Here is a 19711-nt window from a genome sequence, read left to right as displayed (position 1 = left end):
CTGAAATATTAATGAAAGGATGAGAACACACTCTGATCTATTCTCACACCCAGCCCCAGTGGGAGTGGAGGCCAAGAGCTACGAGGATGGGAAATGTCCCCTTTTTACAAAGCAGTGTAGCTCAAAGCCAGGTTGTCTGACTTTCTACCTCAGAATGTCCCAGAGCGGCTGTTTAAAGTTCAGATTTCTGGTCTGGATCCTTCCCAGAGGGATTTCTGGAGGATGGGGATTTGTAACTTGCATTTAAGAATATTTGTTTGTAGGGGCAGCATGGTAGCTCATCAGATGAGGCCCAGAGCTCACATAGTAGAAAAAGACCAAATCCAGCAGGTTATCCTCTGACCTCCACATGAATGCAACCCTCTAAATAAATAAAATGTAATAAAAAACCTTCCTATATATTAACTTGCTTGTTTTTATTACATTTTAATTAATCGTGTTTGTGTGTGTGTGTGTGTGTGTGTGTGTGTGTGTGTGTGTGTGTGTGTGTGTATTCACTCAAGTGCCACTACAGGTGGAAATCTGAGGACAACTAGTAAGAATCAATTTTCTCCCTCCACTATGTGGGTCCTAGGGATCACATTCTCGTCAGTAGGCTTAGCAGTTAGTCTCTTTTTCTGTTGAGCCGTCTTCCTGGCCCTGTTAGTTTATTTTTTGAGACAGGTTCTCATGTAGCTCAGACTGGCCTTGAAGTTCTTATATAGTCAGGGATGACCTTCTCTTCCCAACTCGCCTGATCCCACCTCCCAGGTGCAATCAGAACAGAAACAGGCCATGATGTTTAGCTGTGATTTGCATTTGAAATGGTCTGAATAATGTCCAAGGTTTTTGTTTATTTATCAATATTGTCCCTTTGACTCTTCTGTGAATATTAGTACTGATTCAATGCAAATACTTACGAGTACAGAAAGCTAATTCTAGCTAGACACAACTTCTCTCTTTTAAGACTGCTTCTTGGTTGGATAGTAGCCTTTAAAGGGTTTCTAAGTGTTTTCCTTTTTAGAGCCCTCTCAGGGGCCAGCAATTTTCAGATAGACTTGTGTCTTCGTGGTGACAGCATGGAGGGTGACCGAGGGTCTCACAGCTCCACCTCACTGCATGTTTGTGGCTCAGGGCACAAGAGGGGCCTTCATTAAGCATCCCTTAAAGACAGCCCGGACTGAAGCCCGGCCAACAGAGCAGCCCCACACCACGCTGTCAGTGAGCTGGGCATTGCATTTGCTCATGAAAGATGAAAGAAGGGAGTGAGCCCTGGGCAGGGGGCAGAATCAGGAGGCTTCGACACAAAGAAAATCTCCTTCTTCTCTGTTCATCCCCTTCAATTTTCTGATCTCTCTCCTCCACTCCCTCTTTCTTGTAAAGACTCAAACTCTGAAATAATTATATGAAATTAAGTCGGTAAAGGCCAGGCTTGTTTCCTCGAGATTGACGTGTTAACAGTTTGGGCAGTTTTCTCAGGACTCAGGGAGACAATTATTCTGAGCTTGGCTGTAGGTATCCCCTTGTTCCTCAAGCAGGAGAGCTTCCTCCCCACTAAATCACCCCTCTTTATCCCCCACACCCCTCTTGCCATGACACAGCCTAACTGCCAGGCAGAGTTTAAAAATGTGCTTTTCTTTTTGTAAATGCTTGAGAATTTTCCTCTCTTCTGGGCACAACTACTCACTGTCTCCAAGAAGAAAAGAGGAGACACAGTGATCTGTAAACTTTCCAGACTGAATACAAATACAGGGCTGCCCTTGGCAGCTGTGTGTGTGGAAAGGAGGGGGTGGGTCTGGGGGTGGAGGGGGCGGGGTGGAGGTGGGGGAAACACTCTCCGTCCTCACCTGTCCATTCTCATCTGTACATCAAACAAGATAAGTAGGTGTGGTTGCTAGCAGGGGAATCTGTGTCTCGTGAAGACTATGCTGTTATTTTAAGAATAATAAAAATAAAGATGAGTATGTCCCTTTCCCACTGTGTGCCACAAAATGAATGAAACACTAAGAAATGAGGAGGATTCTATGAATGCCCTGAAACAAAGCCAGACCGAAGTTCCCATGTTCCTCTGGTGAAGGCAAGCAGGATCAGGTTCAAGAGGGGCTTGCCTGCCTTGACACACCATTCCTAATTATGATGCCTCTGTAAAACCCCTACCCTTTTGCTTCATAGGGCTTATAAAAAGTTCAGGCAAACCTCGGTCTTCCTGTGCCTCCCTGCCCCTAGGTAGGAATCCTCCCCTTGCAGGAAGTACGAAGCAAAGTTCAAAGCTTTTGTGGTCAAAAGAAAGTACGCCCGATCCAGGATAACATGATTAGGTACCAGCCTAACAAGTGCCAGGGCCCCTGCCTCACTGGCCAGTTCGGCCCCCTGCAGGACCAGCCTTTCTAAAAGAGGTTTACCATTTCTTGCAAACCCAAATTGAGCTCGCTATTTGGATTCCAAGCCATTCTCGGTGTTGGGGTGTTGGGCAGTGTAGGGATGGGGACTTCTAAAAAGTGTTGGAGGAGATGACCCCATACAGTGGTTAGCTAAAGGGTGGGGTTCGTGGGAGGACCAACGAGAGAGGTGCAGGGGTCCACAGACCTCGGGGCAGACCCTGGTGGGTTTTCCATAGACAGTCAGGTTTGTTTGCGTACTATAACACAAGCCCGGGGTTTCAATCTATGTTAGAAGCAGGTTAAAAGGATCGTAAATCTTTCTGGGGATTGAGGATCCATGGAAGCCCCAGCCTGATGTCTTTTACATCTGTTTCAGGGTCTCAGCCTCTGCTGGCTCGATGCTTTTTCTGCTCACAAGCCCCATTCAAGTGACTGAGTGGCAGGTATAAAGTGATCCCCCTTGGAGCACTGGAGATGAGGGGTGAGCGTCCGGGCAGTAGGCAGTTCCCCGGGGCTGGCCCGCTGACACTGTAAGCTGACACCGGGAGTTGGCGGAGGGGAGGCGATGGGATCCACAGTGTAAGTGGGCAGCACACACAGCCTGCAGGAGGCAGGCGGCGGGTGGGAGAGGGCTGGCTGAGGTGGGTCACACGGAGATTGAATTTCAGCTGAATTAGATCAGAGCTGTGGGAAACAGCTCCTCCTTCACACACAGCCGGTCTCATAGGAAGACGTGGGAGGGCCGCTGGGGAGACAGAGGCAGGCAGCTGCGATGGGATCCCCAAGTCCGCTCTCAGCAGCTAACAGCTAACTTAATTACTGTCTACCTCTCCCCTGCGTGCAGGCCAGACTTCACAGGCTGGAGGGGCTGGGGTGGGGGAGGGGTTAGACAGAGAGGCTCTGTGGTGTCCAGGAAAGATGGGGCAGCCAGAGTCTGCTTGTCTGTGAAGGAGGAAAAGCATGATTAGGAAGGTATGGGAAAGGCGTGCGACTTTGAGCCTCAGCTGCCAAAGGCAAACTCCATGGGAGATTTTGGTAGCTTCCCCCTCAACGTTTAGAGTTAGATATTTTACAACATTTTGTAAACAGGCGATGTAAGCTCTCAATACTGTACCTGCTGCTGTTTTTGCTGCCCCGCTGCTGTGGACGAAGCCCCTCTTTTGGTTTATGAATCCCCCACCATCCCAGTGACCCAGAATACCAGCTTTCCTTAGGGAGGTCTCTAGAGGAAGGGAGACTGGGGGACATTTCAGAACTAAAGCAGGAACACTTGCAGTCCTCATGAAAGGGCAAGAAGTCCGCTGCTTTGAAATCCACCCCCTCAGCAGGGGTGGCAGAGCCTCCAGGAGAAGCAGGGACACATTTGTTCCCTAAGCCAGCACCACAATGCTTTTCTCCACGGTAGCCAGGGCCTGGCATTTGGTAAACTCCAATTGAATTGGAGCCTTCAAATGATCCTTTTTTTTTTCCTCTTCCCATCATTCAACAAGAGGCTAGGGGCAAACATTGCTGTAGCAGCTTCCCGTGAGCCGGTGGAGAACACAGCCCGAGGCTGCCCTGGGATCCCTCATCTTCCGGTTTGCACCTCAGTCTTAAGCCTGTGGCCACTGATGAGAAAAGGACTCCAGATCACTGCCCACAACAGTTAGGAGGTTTCAGAGTGCCTTCTGCCTAAGGCACCTTTCCTTGAACTGAGGAGCTTCAGGGGTTCTGTACTACGCCTGGGCCTAAGGAAAACTGCCAACTTTCCCCCCAGGGATGGATGGTTTGTTTTAAAACAGTAATGACCAAGAGGAAGACAAGCCACTCTGCATCACCGGCCACCAGGTTTGAATTCTGGATGTTCAGCACTCGGTTGGATGCTCCGACTCACCAAATGGGACAACTAGCACCTTGACAAGAAGTCAGGCATGGTTTCCGTTTCCTTGAAATGAGGTGGACACCGTAAGGATTCTTGGGAAGGGTAGGGAGTCAGGATCATCATCTACAGTGTTGTCACGACGGTGTGTGTAGAAATGTCTCAGATCCCCACAAAAAGACCCCTGGATTTAAGAACTACTGCTGTACAGTAAAGATTGTCCAAAACTAGTTTTGGGGGCCATTGGCTCCCCTCAGTCTCAGGCTCTGCCAAATAAATAAGCCTGTCTCCTCTGGGATACACCACAAGAGAGCCTGGTTGTTGACTCACACAACCAATGCAAACAACCACTGGAGAGGACAAAGCACAGGGTATTAACAGTGTTCTTGATGGGGCTTGCTGAGGGTGGGGCCCTCTCCCCGTAGACAACCTGAGGCTGTGGCTCCCAGGGTGTGCTCTCAGAGACCATTATTAAGGAAGAGGGGAAGGAAGTACAGGTGAGAATCTTAGGAGCTCTCAGCTTGATTTTAGACCTGATGAGGCTATCGAACAAAGAAGTGTGATAAGCATCGTGTAAGACCTAGATCCACGAATGGAAAAATGCCCAGCTTAGGACAGTACCAGCACCCCTTTTCTGGGATAAGGAAGACTCTTAAGGGAGAGGCACTGATCATCATCCATTTTGAAAAGAACAAAGCTGACAGCGCTCAGAAGCCAGTCGACTTTCTGGAGCCAATGCTCGGTTGCAAATTGCAGGCAGGCTTTGCCTTAAGAAAATCCAATTCTGATGAGTGGGCTGATTCCCCAAGACAGAAAGTTGAGAATGGTAATGATTGACATCCGATAGTAGATATGATTGCAGCAAGGTCCACACAACAGAGCTTTATAGGCTCATCATTGCTCTGTTGTTTGTTTTGAGGCAGGATCTCAAGTGGCCCAGGCTGGCCTCAAATATACCATGTAGTCAAGGATGACCTCAAAAACTCTGGAGTTTCTGGCCTCCTCTTCCCAAATGCTAGGATTATAGGCTTGAGTCATCATATCTGGTTTGTCTCAAGTAATCTAGAAACACCCATATGGAGTAGTTCTAATTGAGTTCCTGTTCCAAATCAATTTAGGGGGGCAAAGGTGATGCTCCTTAACTACGATTAGGAGCAGAGAGCCATGATTGAAAACTAGGCTTGTCTATTTCCCAGGCCTAGACTCTCACACGCTCCTCTGGACGGCTTCCCTGGGAGGAGCTGATGCTTTGCCAGAGGGTGAAAACCTCAAAGCATCCTCAATACTTAATTTTGAAGGGTATAAAAAAGAAAGAATGCATTTTGGTTTTGCTTTGTATAAAGATTTATTTATTTACTATGTCTGAGTGTTTGTGTATGCACTGTGAGCATGCAGGTGCCCACGGAGGCCAAAAGAGCATGTCTGATCCCCAAACCTAGCTTTACAGGTGGTTGTAAGTGGCCTGATGCAGGTACTGGGAACTGAACCCAGTTCCTCTGCAAGAGCAGCATGCACTCTAAAATGCTATGCATTGCCCTTGTTCCAAGAACGCATTTTGGAGAAGTGCCCACTATATCAAGATACAATGCAGCCGAGTAGAGTGGTGCATGCCTTTGATTCCAGTACATGGGAGGCAGAGGCAAGGGGATCTCTGTGAGTTCAAGGCCAGTTTGGTCCACATATCAGGTCCCAAAGAAACTCAGGACAAGTTTCAGTCCTAGTACTTCTCACTCCGCCCCCACCCTAAACCTCTCCAACCCAGGGGCAGAGCTCCGCTTCCTTCCCCAGCTTCGCTTTCCTCTGTAACTATCATTCCGGCCATGCACTCGCTTGGCCTCTTGGTCCTCGGCTCTTTCTTCTCTTGGTCTTCGTCCCCCTTTTCTCTTGCTCCTCTTTCTTCTCTCCCTCTCCTGCAGTCCCCATCCCTCTCTCCTCTCACGGCCAGATTCAGTCTGGACCTTTTCAGACGCCTCAGACTGTTCCCTCATAGTGTAATATCTCCTCAACCTTACCTTGAAGCAGTCATATCCTCCTTCTCATTCACTACAGAGCAAGTTCCAGGACAGCCAGAGCTACATAAAGAAACCCTGTATCAAAAAAACAAAGAAAGAAAGAAAAGAAGTATCATTTCGGCTGTAAAGTGTCCTCTCAAGGCAATGCTCCTCAGACAACTGCAGAGTTCGGGTTGGATTTCCAAACTTGAAAATATCATTACCACAGGATATAACCCTCAGCTGGAGAAATGCAGCTGCAGACGCCATCTTGAAACTATGCTTGGTACAGTCAGAGCTCAGGGTGGTGACAGCATAGGAAACCGAGCTGTTCGCTGGCTTTTGTGAAGCTCCTGTGTCCCTTATGTCTTCGGTCCAACAGTGGCGTGCTGTAGAGTCAGGAGAAGGTGACCGCCAGTGGGTTCATTGCTCTTCCCTGCTTGTCATTGAATTGAATATCACAATTAGATTGTCTCAAGTACTGCGACACCCTGCTCCCTGTGTCCCACCACTGTCTGTCCCTCACTCATCCACCTGTCCATCTAACATGCAGAGAAGACCTGACCTATGGCCGCATGGCCATTCAAATCTGATGGAGAAGAACAGAGCAAACCTTTCGAGAGGGTTTCAAGTCACAGAATTAAAGCTCTTCGGTCCTAAGGAGAGCAAGGAGCAGGGTTTCCTGTGGACACTTAGGACCGTGGGGAGTCTGCTGGAGAAAGCTTTTCGTGTCCAGTGGAGAAATGGCAAGTCTCCCCTGGCTGCGGGGAACCTGAGGTTCCCTCACGGGGCTGGGGCAGGAAGAGAGTGGCAGGCAACACAGGACAGGAAAGTCACCCTGCCAAGCCCCTAGGCTGTGTGTGGAGCCAGAACAGGAGATGAGGTCAACTGCCAATGACAATTGCTGGCACTCACGGAGCACTTGCTGTTTTTCAGGCACTGTTCATTTAGTTGAACATTACAATGGCCCTGTGAGATGGGTAATAGAAGCCGTATTTTGCAGATTAACGGGGAGATAAAATATCTTACCCAAGAGCACAGTGCTACAGAGTGGCTAAGTCTCTGCAGACTTATCACCGTGACCTCTAAATACCATGAGAAGCCGCTGGCCCAGTTAGTACCTGGTTGGGAGGATGGAGAATCGGGATTCAGGACAGTGTGACTCCAGCTGGGCTCTGAGGGCTGCCTCAGACTTGCCTGGAGAGCTTGTGACAGTTTCTCCTGCTTTAGGACACTCAACATTGTCAGGTCCAGAATGCAATGCTGTGGACAGGGACCATGCTGGTGTCACTTTCCAGTGTGTACTTGGTACACAGCAAATACTCATTAAATATTTATGGAATGAAAGTGTATATTAATTTATTGATTTTTTAGCTACTAATTTTATTATGAAGAAATGAAATTCTACTTCAAAATTGTGCTATTTTTTCCTTTTCCGTGTTAGAGTCTCCTATAACTGAGGCTGATCTTGAATTTGCTATGTAGTCAAGGATGGCCTTGAACTTCTGATCTTCCTTCACTTCTCTACCTTCCAAGCACCAGGATTATAAGTATGTGCCACCATGCTTGGTTGACTCAGCTTTGGGAATCAACCCTGGGCTTTGTGCACACTAAGTAGGAGTTCTCACAACTGCACTATGTTTCCCCCTCTGCCTTTTCCTCTTGATTCTCAAATGAACAAAAACAATGCATTCTACTAAGTCTTGTGACATAAATACTGGAAGTCTGTGACATAACAGTACCAAGCCATAACTTACAGAAAGGTATCTTCTTCCAAGTCTACTAACCAATGGATCCGAGGGAGTGTGTGTGTGTGTGTGTGTGTGTGTGTGTGCGCGCGCGCGCGCGCGCGCGCGCGCGCGCGCGCGCACACACACACACACCTTTAATCCCAGCACTTGGGAGGCAGAGGCAGGTGGATCTCTGTGAGTTAGAGGCCAGCCTGATCTGCAAAGCAAATTCCAGGACAGCCAGGAGTGCTACATAGAGAAACCCTGTCTTGGGAGGGAAAAAAAGGATCAGAAATTGGTTATATTGGACTTTGGAGCCCCTCACAATTGGGCACACAATGAAAGTCAGAGTTCCAGAGATGGAATTTGGCCAGTGACAGAAATGCACAATGCCTTAAGAAATTGTTCAGTGTTGCTCTTTCCCTTTGCAAGGAAAAAAAGAGATGGTGGAAACAGAGAAATGTGTTTTCTGCCCAGCCAGGGAATCAGGAAAAGCCTTGTGGACTCTGTCCATCAACACTGATAAGCTATGACATCGGGAGACAAAGAAGCTGTCCATCTGTTTCACCTACACTGCGTTCTGCAGTGTGAGGTCCCTTGCAGAAAGTCATGCAGCCCAAACAGAGAAAGATGAGCACAGATAATCTCCTGCTTGGACATTGTTGGGGCACCCACATATTTTGAGCTTCTGTTGTCTTTGTTTTTCGGAGTTTCCTCTTTGTAGTTTAAAGAGCCTGTGGTCGGAGCATGAAATACTTGGTATTTCTCTATGAATTACTTCATGCAGAGTCAAGGTCCTTGCTGGTCATAGTGGTATATGCCTGTCTTTCTAGCGTGTGGAAGCTCAGAGGCAGGGGGATCATGAGTTCAAGGCCAATTTCAGGTACATGTTGAAGCCAGCCTGGGTTATATGAGACTTGTTTCAAAAACAAACAAATGCACATACAATAAAAATAAACTGAGGAAGAGAAAGAAAAAGAATCTCAAGGAAACCAGTTAAAACTAGAACAAGAAGCACTGTAATTGTTCTCTATGAAATAAACATTTTCTTTAGTTTCTGCAGTGTACTTGTGATATCCACAGTACTTGATTCACTTTATTCGATTACGATGAATATTTATTCAGGATAATCACCGTGTCTTTGTTTGGAAACATACAACTGTCTCTGAGCAGGCTTCTACTCTCTCATTTGGCTCCATAAACCCTTTCTGACGGGGGGGGGGGTTGGGGGGGTTACCATTATGTTACAGAGCAGGAGACTGAGGTCCAGGGAAAGTTCCAGGCTATGTGACATGCCTCAGGGCACCCAGGGAGAATAAAGGAACAAGAGCTTGAACCCAGTTCAGAATCTCACACCCACCCCTGTCCTATCCCCTCAGTAGCTAAATCAAAGAAAATGGGAAACTGACTGCTCATTGTTTGCCAGGAGCTAATTTTACATAGATGATTTCTTTCATAATCTTCACGATAGAGAGCTATTATCAGGTAAAGAAATTAAGATAACAAAAGGACCAATAACACATTTAGTCAATGGCTGGGCCCTTTCACTGAGAGCTAACACCCTGGGACAACAAGCATTTTCTAACTATCAGGTTACTGAAATTTCTTGAGTATGCAAAGCCAGGCAGAATATTCGACAAAAGGAGCCTATTTGTCAAAAAGAGAGCTCAACGCCCCCACCCCCCGATTCTGGGACTATTTTTCTTTCTCTTTCAGAAAAACTCCGATTAGGAACTGTATCTTTGCAGGGCCACCTGCGAACGGACTTCAGAACAATGTAAATCTACTCTGACAGGATACCGATTCCGATGGTGCTGATACGGGCTAAGGTGGCTGTTTTTAACAGGAGGAACTCCAGATCTTTCCTGAAGTCTGTCCCTCAGGGAAAACGAGCTCTGTTCTCAGAAAAAAAAAAAAATCCACAGAAAACCTGGGTAAGAATAAAGATTTATTGGAGGAGAGCCTGGGCGGAAGTGCTACCTGGTAGGCTATCTACAGCTCATCTCTGTGTGAGCAGGATAACGTCTGGTTATCACACGATCTTCTTAAGTTTCATGCCCATCCTGCTTACAAATGCTCCGAATATCAAGAGATGCGTTTCTTTGAGACAGCCATTCAAAAGGCCGTTTATCCCAGCTGTTGCCGTCTATCTTGAACACTTACCTTTTCACCCGGATGTGGAGTGCGCACATGTCAATAAGTGCTGTTTTAAAAAGGGGGTGAGGGTGGCGCCTTAGAAAGCCCAACAAAGGAAAAACATCAAGGTTGGGTAGTCTCTGGAGACTGAGGTAAGAGACACAGCCCAGGATGCTAGGAGACTGGGATAATGCTGGCCTGTACCTGGGGCTTTGGGCCGGCCACAAGCATCATGTAATCACTTCCAGTCCATAAATGGAGGGATTCTTTGCCTGGCTACTTTGGCATTTTTCTGTAAGGAGCCAAAGTGAAAACCTCAGCTAGGAAAAGGAATCCGACCTCGAAGGTTCGGATTTGGTAAACTGTCACTGCCTAGCCGAATCTAATGCAGGAGCAATTCTCCACACGATTTCCCGGCTTGTGTATGCAGTTCCTGGGAAGCGCTCCTACACAACAAGGTTGCAATTTGCTAACAAATGACCTCTAAGCCTTTTCTCACTCTCAGGTCTGCAAGCGCAGGGTTTCTGTGCTGAGATAATTCTGGAAGACTTCCAAGAGTGTGTGTGTATGGGGGGGAGGCGGGGGTTGTTGGAAGGCAGTGCTTAGTGGGAAAATCAGAGGCCCACATGGTCCTGCTGGGTCCTGCTGGGTCCTGCTGGATCTAGCTGCAGCCTAATTGAACCACTGGGCCAGGGGTGGTGAGGAGAGGAAGTACCTGCATTTGAGGCAGCAGCTTGCTTGCCTAGGCCGAAGGGCTGTATAGTGTTTGAAGTTGGCCTGGTGGGTTTCAGGAAGCTGACGGCATCGGGTTTCCATTAGCCCAGACAGAGCCGCTGGTGAGGCAGGTTCACACCACGACATGGTAACAATTAAGCCTTCTGCTACTGGACCTTACCCTGGGGTGAGGCTCTTTTCTTCCTTACCCATGGGACTTCAAGTCGCACTGGTTTCCTTATGGCTCGATTTCCTGCAGATTCCCGTTGCCTCATTCTAACCTGAGGCCCCTCGGTAGACCACACAAATCGCCGAAAGTGTCTCCAGCCAGCAGACCCCGCAGCAGACCCCCAGTGTGCCTAGGAGAAAGATGTATCTCTCTGAAACGTGAGATTTCCTTCCTGTGTAAACAGTCGCATTACCCAGAATCTGAGCTATAAAGATTTGGGGGACATGAAAGAATTGTACATCCATCACCCGAAGCATTATAAGTTATTTTCTTTCATATTTTGAAAGGTTGATTTAGAGTGATTATCTCCATTTTCAATGATGAGAGAGATATGTACACACGTGACTAACATGAAGCAGAAGATTTTTTGCTTAAATTTTCTTTAAAAACGATGGTTTTTCTAAAGGAAATTGCATTAGCTTATAGAAGAAATGAGGTCAGAGAAGATTTTTTTTTTTTGGTTAATCTTGAAAAACAGGTGGAATGTAGATACACAGAAATTGTGTTCGTGTATGTGTGTGTGTGTGTGTGTGGGGTGTGTGTGTGTGGCCAGAGTAACAGATAGGGAGAAGAAAAAAAAAGTGAGCATTTTCCTAGTGCTTGCTATGACTTCAGCACCAACAATGCTGTGGGATGAAAAATAGCCTATAAGACTATTTTAACTCCTGCCTTCAAGAGGCTCCACTTCAAACTGGAAAACCACACAGAGACAGGTAAGAAACCTTATGATGAAATTGCATCCCGAAGCCCACCTCAGGATGAAAATGGCATCAGTTCAAATGCATTTGATAGGACTGCCTTCCAAATACCCAGCTTGTCCCCAGCTTATCCTTGAAGATCTGAAGTGGGCTCTGAATGCTTGCCTTAGCATAAAGTAGGGTAAGGCCATCGAATACAATGTCCATTGCTACCACGGAGTCTTGGCTACCTCAGTAATTTATAGGCTATCTGTATCTGAAAGCGTCTGGTGGCCCTGCTCCAGAAATCATGGGTTATTTTCTCTCTTCTCACACAGCTGGCAGGAGGCTCATTGCATCTGACAGAACAAGACATCACGATACTTAATATCACTTGCCTGGGAAAAGGTTTAAATTAAAACTTTGAAATATGCTTTCTACTGAAGGAGTGTCACTTTGGGGCCATTGGAAAACCTCCCCAAAAGCTTAGTTTGGTCCCTTATATATTGGGGACTGTCTGTAGTACAGAGGATCATTGAAGATGTGGTATGATTAAACATTACAGCCCACAGGTAACATTTACTCATGCAGTATCAGTGGTTAATACTTTTCACGTGAAGTCTGATGGAATAGAGGTTAGGAGGGGTGGGGATGAGCGGGGTGCTTAGGGCTGTCAGAAAGTCACCCACACACATTTCTCATGGATCTGGTGTGAAGTGTGGTGAGTCACTTTTCTGGCAAGTTCTTGGATGCTGTTTGTGTTCCCAACTGGGGCACCACAGCTCCTTCAAGACAGCATGGATCCCAGGGCAAAAACTGTCCTAGGGCAGTATCAGAAAGTCATACTCCCAGCGTGTGCTCACCAGGGTAGTTCTGACAGCTGAGCTGGGTACCAACTCACGTTCCCCTTCCTGTTCACATTCCATCTGAACAGGGTGCAAACATGGCTGGATTCTGTCTACTTTTCCTATGTTAAATACCGTCTTGATTTAGAATGATAAAAGAAGAGAATGATGTCTTTTGTACTTCCAGAAGAAACAACCCTGATTAAGGCTGGGTATCATTTCAAAAGACAGGTCCTGCCCTGTGGTGATACAACTCTGTAAGTCTGTCACTCAGGGGGCTGAGGCAGGATGCATGTTCTGGGCTGGACTACATAGTTTCAAAAAACAAACAAACAACAAAAGACAAACTCAATTAAAAACAGCAACAACAAAGTCTCCCCTGCAACATAAAAAAAAACCAAACAACTACCACTAAATAAAAGATAGCTTTCGTCACTATCTTCAGAAACAGTCTTGTTTCTTGTAACATTGAAAGTATTGCAGAGCAAGGAGTTTTATCAAGACATTTCCACCTGTGTGTGTAGTGTACTTTGGCCATATTTACCCACCTCAATTATCCCACCCCTTACCGTCTGCCACATCCCCAGTAGTCCCCATTTAATGTCATGATTTCTCCCCCAATTCTAGATATGAGAGAAAACAATTAAAGAAAAAAATTTTTTTGAGAGGGAGTGTCATATAGCCCTGGCTGATCTCAAATTTCCTATGTAGCCAAGGATGACCATCCAATTCTCCTGCCTTTCCTCTTGAATGCTGGGGTAACAGGCCTCCCCCTCCATCATGCCTGGTTTATCTGGTGTTAGGATCAACTCAGAGCATCATCCATTTGAGGCAAGCAGTGTAACTGAGCCACGCCCAACAGCCAAAGACTTGAACAGCTTCCTGGCTCCCAGGAAGTGTGGCTTGTTATGGGATTGGTGTATGGAGATTTCGACAGAACATGGCCACTTGATACACGTTAGATCCAAGATACATTATTTTACTCTTTCCTAAGAGGTTCATATTGTTTCTTGCTCATATGTCATATAAACAGAAAGTATACCCTTTTGCCCCCATTTTTTAAGCTTTTATCTATTTTAACAAAGCCACATTATTTCTCACTGTAGAAAAAAAATGTAATTTCAACTAATTCAAAAAAGACTCATGCATTTGAAAATATTTTAAAAACTCTCTCTACTCATAATTTTCTTTCTACTCCATGGGCTCACACTTGAGTTTCTCCAAGAATTTAAAGCTTGAGTTAGGTGGGAATTTTTTCCCTTCATCCTTGCCTTAGTAGGTGTCCTGTCTCACATATGTTTGAAAATAAGTTATTGTATACTATATTCTACTTTAAAAGGTGCTGTGTGCTTTTCAAATTTTCCTTTAGTCTTTTGACTGTTGAAGATCAGAGTTGTGTGATATGCAAATGACAGTAATTAGAGAACACCATAATACAGTTAATAGCATGATTCATATTTATGAAGTACTAATTTCACACGAATACCAAAAATATATACTGATTATACTGTTCACATTTTGAATTGAGCAAATAAACAAAACAGCCAGGAAGAGAATTTATTTTATAACAAGAAGTAGTGTATTATGTGTCTTTTCTCATGATTTGGCCTGTGAAGGATCACAAGTGTTCCTTTGTGTAGAAACAAGTATCATACTTTTAAGTAATGAGGAGGTAAAGTGCTCATTTCTCCCAAAAAGTTTGGGGATACAGTTTTATGACACAGGTTAGGAGACAGGTAGAGAACAGTGTAATGATATTTTATTTGTTCACCCCAATAAAGCTTATCTGAGGTTCAGAGGAAAAAGCCAGCCACTATATTAAACATAGAGGTCAGGCAGTGGTAGCACATGCCTTTAATCCTAGCATTCAGGAGGCAGAGAGATTCATCTGGATGTGAGTTCAAGGCCACACTGGGAACAGAGCCAGGCATGGTGGCACATGCCTTTAATTCTCAGTGCTAGTTAACCATAGAGGTATGGAGGTCTGTACAGACAGACAGGAAGTGATAGAGCTGGGCAGAAAGAGGAAGTGACTAGCTGGGTGGAGAGAGGAAGTAAGATGGCAGGGCACAGAAAGGATATAGATGTGAGTACACAGGAAGTAGCTCTCTCTCAGGCTGAGGATTTCAAGTGCTAAGAACGTGGCTGGCTTCTTTCTGCTTCTCAGATCTCTCAGTTTTTACCCCAATATCTGGCTCCGGGTTTTTAATTAATGAGACCGTTTAGCAATTCATCTTACAGAACAGGACATGTGACTCAGGACTGTAGACGGTCTTGTGGGATACAGTTATCTGCCTGAGACCCCAAGAGTGACCATGAAAGGGTTCCACCAGCTCCCTGTGTTTGTCCGAATCACTGGCTCTTCCAGGAGGGAACAGCATCTTTTGAGGGTAGACACATCCTTAGGTCCTTAGGTTTATCTTAGATTTACTTCCTACTGCCATTTTTTATTCCTTCTCCACACTTGTAACAACTTAGCCAGACAGCATCTTGGGTAAAGATGAGTTGAATACAAGAAAGGAAATTTTGTTTCTCCTCAACCTGATATTGTTTTATCCCCTTGTACAGGTATATTTTTCTGTGAAGGAAAATTACTAACTTGTGTTCGAGTTCCATTATTGTTCATACATGATATGTTTCACATGTATGTTAGTTTAGTGTGCTTGTACTTTCCACTGGCTCACTGTGGACATGGGATTTGCTAGGGTGACATAGAATCATCAGTGAAGTGTGTCAGGTGCCTCTTTAAAAGAAAGGAGATAATGAAGCCAGCAAGAGGGCTCAGTGGGTGAAGGAGCTTGATGTCAATCCTGATGACCTGAGTTAGATTCCTGGGACCCACACGGTGGAATGAGAGGATCAGCTCCTACAACTGGTCCTCTGACATGCACGTGTGCGTCCTCTCCTTCCAGCTCCTACAACTGGTCCTCTGACATGCACGTGTGCGTCCTCTCCTTCCAGCTCCTACAACTGGTCCTCTGACATCCACATGTGTGTCCTCTCCTTCTAAGTCCTACAACTGGTCCTCTGACATCCACATGTGCGTCCTCTCCTTCTACATCCTACAACTGGTCCTCTGACATGCACGTGTGCTCTATGCATACACACGGTACACATATGCATACATATGTACTCTCTCACACACAATGTAATAGAACCTATTTTTCTTTAAAAAAAGATGATATTCTCTATAAATAAATATCTAATTTATTTAAGCAGTTGGTCTCCCTTTGGTACACATCCTGGGAGAGCATGGTCCTGCTTCACTTTTTTCTCTTTAAGTCTCCCTCCTTCCTCCTTCCTTCCCTCTGCCTTTCTTTCTTATCTGCTCTCTCTCTCTCTCTCTCTCTCTCTCTCTCTCTCTCTCTCTCTCTCTCCCTCCCTCCCTCCCTCCCTCTCTCCCTCCCTCCCTCCTTTTGTTTGTTCATTATGGTGCTCAAACCCAGACATGCATGCAAGACAAGAACTTGACAATGTGGTTATATCCCTAGCCTTGACTTCACGCCATTTGCTGAAAACTATCTTGAGACAAATTTAATATTTCTCTTTAAGGTAGTTGATGAGTGTCATAAGAAATCTCGTTTTGAGCTGGGTGTCATGGTGCATGCCTTTAATCCCAGGACTCAGAAGTCAGAGGCAGGCAGATCTCTGTGAGTTCAAGGCCAGCCTGGTCTACATAGTGAGTTCTAGGACTGCCAGAACTACTTAGTGAGACCCTGTCTCAAATGTTCATTTGTTTGATTTCTTTTTAGAGACAAGGTCTCTAGCCCAGGCTAACCCTGAACTCCCTATGTAGCTAGGATGACCTTGAACTTCTGATCTTCCCGCTTCTTCCTCCTGAGTGCTCCCACCACGTGCTGTGCCCAGCTTCTGTGGTGTTCTCTACCAGCCGAGCCACATTCCCAGCCCTGACTCCTAGTTTACTGTCACTTTAGAGCGTGCTACTCAGTGTGGTCATTTGTCAAATACAGCAAACGACCTAATGACTTCTGCTCTTTCCGGAAACCAACTCCATCAAAAACCGATCTGCCCAGAAAGAAGGATGATAAGAAGAGATAAAGACCAGGCTGACAGCAGACGGTCCTCTGGAATAGTAGTGCTCTCTCAAGACGGCCATTTGGCTCCGTCAGTGAAGTCCTTGCTGCATTTGCAGGAGGACGTGAGTTCGGACACCTAGCACCCATGGGAAAAGCTGGGCACAGTGGCACATGCGTGTAACCCTGCACTGGCACAGATAGGAAGATCCCTGGAGCTTACTGGCCATCTATTCCTGATGAGAGCTCCAGGACCAATGAGAGACGCTGTCTCAAAAAGTAAGTTGGAGAGTGATAGAGGAAGGCATCAGACATCGGCCTCTGACCTCCATATGCCAGTGCTTACACACAGGTGAGCACTCACTAACATGTACACGTGCATATATCACACACATGTGCATGAAGGCACAGGCATATACACAAAAATGTGGCTCTAGATTCTGCGTATGGGAGAGAACATACAAATGGTTGTCTTTCTGAGTTTGGCTTATTTGGTTTTCCTGTAAGAGCATACCACTCATGGATGTGTTCTCAATGGACTCCAAGCCAACATTCCACAGGCTGCAATCTCCTACTGCTGTGCTGGACTTGGCCTGTTACACCATCAGCAGAGGAGGACAGCCACTGAGCCCTGGCCTCCTGTGTGTCCCCACACAGGTGACTTTTCTTCCCCTGCCTCAGCCTCCTCCGCTGTAAGACGGGGAGAATTGTCTCATGCTCCCGAATGAACAGGACAATGAAATAACGACAAAGTGGCCGTGTGTGGCAGAGCATAGTGAGGGAAAACCAACTGGAGCCCAAACAGGCCAATCTAGTGAAGGACGAGTCCTGCTGGGCCAGTGCCGCAGAACGCCCGATTCTCCCGGGGGCTCAGGAGTCATTCTCCACCTCCTCAGCTCTTCCCTAGCGGGCCACTCTCACAGTCCCAGCCTTCCCCTGTGGATCTGGTCCTGTCTTCCTTGCTTGGTGGTTTGTCATGGGCATGTCCCGTCTCTACCACACTGCTCTGAAGCCCTGTGGTCTTGAGCAAGGGTGGTTTGCTTATTATGAGTCTCCTTGGGCTGATATAACAAAATACCGCAGTTGGTGGCTTAAGCCACAGAAATTCCTTCTCTCAAGTTTCTGACTCTAGAATTCCAGGGTGGGGCGTGGGTGGAGTTGGTTTTCCCATGCCTCTTTCCTTGGCCTGTTGATGTCTCTCTTCCCCCTGTCTTCACATTATCCTTCTCCTGGATGCATTAATTCTTCAGTCTCCTCTTTTAGGGATATCAGTCATATTAGATTAGAGCCCTGCCCTGATGGTTGGGTTTCATCAACTTGACACAAACCTGGAGTCATCTTGGAAGAGGGAACTTCAACTGAGAAAATGTTTCCATCACACTGGCCTGTAAGCAAGCCTGTGGGGCATTTAATTAATGATTGATGTGGCCAAGTCTAGCCCACATTGTGTGGTGCCACATCTAGGCAGGTGGTCCTGGGCTGTATAAGAGAGGACACGAACAAGCCAGAGGGAGCCTTTGCGTCAGTTCCTGCCTCCGGTTTCCAGCCTTGAGTGCCTGCTCTGACTTGCCTTCGTGATGGACTGTGGTGTGGGAGTGTAGGCCCAATAAATAAACCCTTTCTTTTCCCATGTTGCTTTTGGGCCATTGTGTTTTATCACGGTAATAGAGAGCAAGTTAAGATACATGTCTATTACCCCATTTCCCTTACCTCTTTAATTAAATCTTTGTGTGTGTGTATTTGTATGTATGATATATTGTGTGTGGTGTGGGTATGGGAGTGCACACCTCTATTTGCATGTATGGGGACCCAAAGAAGATATCAGATGCCCTGCTCTATCATCCTCCCTGCCGAATCAGCCTGTCTCGTGGACCCTGTTTCTGCATCCTGCTCCCAGCACTGGGGTACCGGGCATACGTGCTGCCATGTCATGAGGGTGCTGGGGACTCGAATTCAGATCTTCATCCTTGCACAGCAAGTCTTCTTCCTCACTGGAGCATTTCTCCCGCCCTTAATTACCTCTTCAAAGTCCTTGTCTCTAGGTAGGGTCACCTGCTGAGGTACTGGGCAGATGAATTTCCAGGGGGCCACAGCTTAACCTGTAACTCTTACCAGGGATGGTTTGGAGGGGGAGGATGGTCAGTCAGCACCTCTGCTGCTTTCTTTCAACAGCCCGCCCCACACAATGCGATTATTCCACTACAGCTGGGCTTATTCTTCCTGCAAAATGATACCCCTGGGAAGGATGGCGTAAGAGAAAGTGACCGGGAGGAGGATAGATTCCACTTTTGTTACTTATTGCTGTGATGGATCCGGAGCCTGGCACACAGGAAAGACATGCTGGCTGCTGCTGGTATCACCCTCACCACACCAGCATGATGACCATGGTCATTATGGACAGCAAACTCTATGAGAGCAGGGCCAGTTCACCACATGTTGTCCGGCCTTTTTTTTTTTTTTTTTTTTTTGGTGCTTAGCAAAATGTAGAAACTCAATGTACTTGATAAATACATGAAGATACTCTCTGAGGCTCTTTTTTCTCATTTCTGATAATTACTGCTATTTGCAGAGTGGGCTGCTTCACATCTATAATCCCATACTTAGGAGGCAGGGGTGGGAGGACCAGGGGTTCAAGACCATCCTCAGCCATATAACAAGTTCGAGGTCAGCTGTGTGAGAGGTTTTGCAGACACTGCGCAAAGCAATGACAACAAAGAGCTAATTTAAAATTTACATTTATTTGTTTTTATATATGTGTGTGTGGAGGTCAGGAGACACCCCCCAGGAATCTCTCTTTCTACCATAGGGGTCCAAGGGATCAAACTCAGGTCTTTAGGCTTGGTGGCAAGTGATTTTACCTGCTGGGCCATCTTGTTGCCCGAGAACGAATATTTACTGAGCCCTTATTATGTGTGAGCCCCTGAGCTATATGTTTTACATAGATTATTTCACTTTAACCTCCTTCAACCATTTTATCCTCATTTTTATTTCAGATGAGTAAACTAAGGTAAATTTGGTCAAGGTTGCACAGCCAACATGGAGCAGAGCGCAGATTCTGTCTGACTCAAATCAGAAGCACCAATAATGTTTTATTTTGTCTCTTTCATGATCATAAATATGGTGAACAATCCCAACCT

This window comes from Peromyscus leucopus, chromosome 2, assembly GCF_004664715.2.
Source record: "Peromyscus leucopus breed LL Stock chromosome 2, UCI_PerLeu_2.1, whole genome shotgun sequence".
Taxonomy (NCBI): Eukaryota; Metazoa; Chordata; class Mammalia; order Rodentia; family Cricetidae; genus Peromyscus; species Peromyscus leucopus.
The sequence above is the reverse complement of the archived record's forward strand: the minus strand, read 5'-3'. Positions refer to the sequence as shown.